Source organism: Triticum aestivum, chromosome 6A, assembly GCF_018294505.1.
Source record: "Triticum aestivum cultivar Chinese Spring chromosome 6A, IWGSC CS RefSeq v2.1, whole genome shotgun sequence".
Classification (NCBI taxonomy): Eukaryota; Viridiplantae; Streptophyta; class Magnoliopsida; order Poales; family Poaceae; genus Triticum; species Triticum aestivum.
In genome coordinates this window covers 32,659,360-32,662,501 of record NC_057809.1, presented here as the reverse complement: position 1 = coordinate 32,662,501, position 3,142 = coordinate 32,659,360, and positions in this window count along the sequence as shown.

Here is a 3,142-nt window from a genome sequence, read left to right as displayed (position 1 = left end):
GGTGCTAAGCTAATGGAATGGGTCATGTCAATCAGATCATTCATCTAATGATGTGATCCCATTAATCAAATAACAACTCTTTGTTCATGGTTAGGAGACATAACCATCTTTGATTAACGAGCTAGTCAAGTAGAGGCATACTAGTGACACTCTGTTTGTCTATGTATTCACACATGTATTATGTTTCCGGTTAATACAATTCTAGCATGAATAATAAACATTTATCATGATATAAGGAAATAAATAATAACTTTATTATTGCCTCTAGGTCATATTTCCTTCAGTCTCCCACTTGCACGAGAGTCAATAATCTAGATCACATCACCATTTGATTAACACCCATAGTTCACATCGCCATGTGACCAATACCCAAAAGGTTTACTAGATTCAGTAATCTAGTTCACATCGCTATGTGATTAACACCCAAAGAGTACTAAGGTGTGATCATGTTTTGCTTGTGAGAGAATCTTAGTCAACGGGTCTGCCACATTCAGATCCACATGTATTTTGCAAATTTTTATGTCAACAATGCTCTGCATGGAGCTACTCTAGCTAATTGCTCCCACTTTCAATATGTATCTAGACCGAGACTTAGAGTTATCTAGATTAGTGTCAAAACTTGCATCGGCGTAACCCTTTACGACGAACCTTTTGTCACGTCCATAATCGAGAAACATATCCTTATTTCACTAAGGATAATTCTGACCGCTGTCCAGTGATCTACTCCTAGATCACTATTGTACTCCCTTGCCAAATCAGTGCAGGGTATACAATAGATCTGCTATACAGCATGACATACTTTATAGAACCTATGGCCAAGGCATAGGGAATGACTTGCATTCTCTTTCTATCTTCTGCTGTGGTCGGGCTTTGAGTCTTACTCAACTTCACACCTTGTAATACAGGCAAGAACTCTTTCTTTGACTGCTCCATTTTGAACTACTTCAAAATCTTGTCAAGGTATGTACTCATTGAAAAAACTTATCAAGCGTCTTGATCTATCTCTATAGATCTTGGAGCTCAATATGTAAGCAGCTTCACCGAAGTCTTTCTTTGAAAAACTCCTTTCAAACACTCCTTTATGCCTTACAGAACAATTCTACATTATTTCCGATCAACAATATGTCATTCACATATACTTATCAGAAATGCTGTAGTGCTCCCACTCACTTTCTTGTAAATACCGGCTTCACCGCAAGTCTATATAAAACTATATGCTTTGATCAACTCATCAAAGCGTATATTCCAACTCCGAGATGCTTGCACCAGTCCACAGATGGATCGCTGGAGCTTGCACATTTTGTTAGCACCTTTCGGATTGACAAAACCTTCTGGTTGCATCATATACAACTCTTTTTTAATAAATCCATTAAGGAATGCAGTTTTGTTTATCCATTTGCCAGATTTCATAAAATGCGGTAATTACTAACATGATTCGGACAGACTCAAGCATAGATACGAGTGAGAAGCTCTCATCGTAGTCAACACCTCGAACTTGTCAAAAACCTTTTGCGACAATTCTAGCTTTGTAGATAGTAACACTACTATCAGCGTCCGTCTTCCTCTTGAAGATCCATTTATTCTCAATTGCTTGCCGATCATCGGGCAAGTCAACCAAAGTCCAAACTTTGTTCTCATACATGGATCATATCTCAGATTTCATGGCTTCAAACCATTTCGCGGAATCTGGGCTCATCATCGCTTCCTCATAGTTCGTAGGTTCGTCATGATCAAGTAACATGACCTCCAGAACAGGATTACCGTACCACACTGGTGCGGATCTCACTCTGGTTTACCTACGAGATTCGGTAGTAACTTGATCTGAAGTTACATGATCATCATCATTAGCTTCCTTACTAATTGGTGTAGTAGTCACAAGAACAGATTTTTTGTGATGAACTACTTTCCAATAAGGGAGAAGGTACAATTACCTTATCAAGTTCTACTTTCCTCCCACTCACTTCTTTCGAGAGAAACTCCTTCTCCAGAAAGTTTCCGAATTTAGCAAGAAAATTCTTGCCTTCGGATCTGTGATAGAAGGTGTACCCAACAGTAACTTTTGGGTATCCTATGAAGACACACTTTTCCGATTTTGGTTTGAGCTTATCGGGACGAAACTTTTTCACATAAGCATCACAACCCCAAACTTTTAAGAAACAACAATTTTGGTTTCTTGCTAAACCATAGTTCATATAGTGTCATCTCAACGGATTTAGATGGTGCCCTATTTAACGTGAATGCAGCTGTCTCTAATGCATAACCCCAAAACGATAGTGGTAAATCGGCAAGAGACATCATAGATTGCACCATATCTAATAAAGTACGGTTACGATGTTCGGACACACCATTACACTGTGGTGTTCCAGGTGGCGTGAGTAGTGAAACTATTTCACATTGTTTTAACTGAAGGCCAAACTCGTAACTCAAATATTTTACCTCTGCGATCATATCGTAGAAACTTTTATTTTCTTGTTACGATGATTCTCCACTTCACTCTAAAATTCTTTGAACTTTTCAAATGTTTCAGACTTGTGCTTCATCAAGTAGATATACCCATATCTGCTCAAATCATCTGTGAAGGTCAGAAAATAATGATACTTGCCGCGAGCCTCAACACTCATCGGATCGCATACATCAGTATGTATTATTTCCAATAAGTTAGTTGCTTGCTCTATTGTTCCGAAGAACAGAGTCTTACTCATCTTGCCCATGAGGCATGGTTCACAAGCATCAAGTGATTCATAATCAAGTGATTCCAAAAATCCCATCAGCATGGAGTTTCTTCATGCGCTTTACACCAATATGACCTAAACGGCAGTGCCACAAATAAGTTGCACTATCATTATTAACTTTGCATCTTTTGGTTTTAATATTATGATTATGTGTATCACTACGATCGAGATCCAACAAACTATTTTCATTGGGTGTGTAACCATATAAGGTTTTATTCATGTAAATAGAACAACAATTTATTCTCTTACTTAAATGAATAACCGTATTACAATAAACATGATCAAATCATATTCATGCTCAACGCAAACACCAAATAACACTTATTTAGGTTCAACACTAATCCCGAAAGTATAGGGAGTGTGCGATGATGATCATATCAATTTTGGAACCACTTCCAACACACATCGTT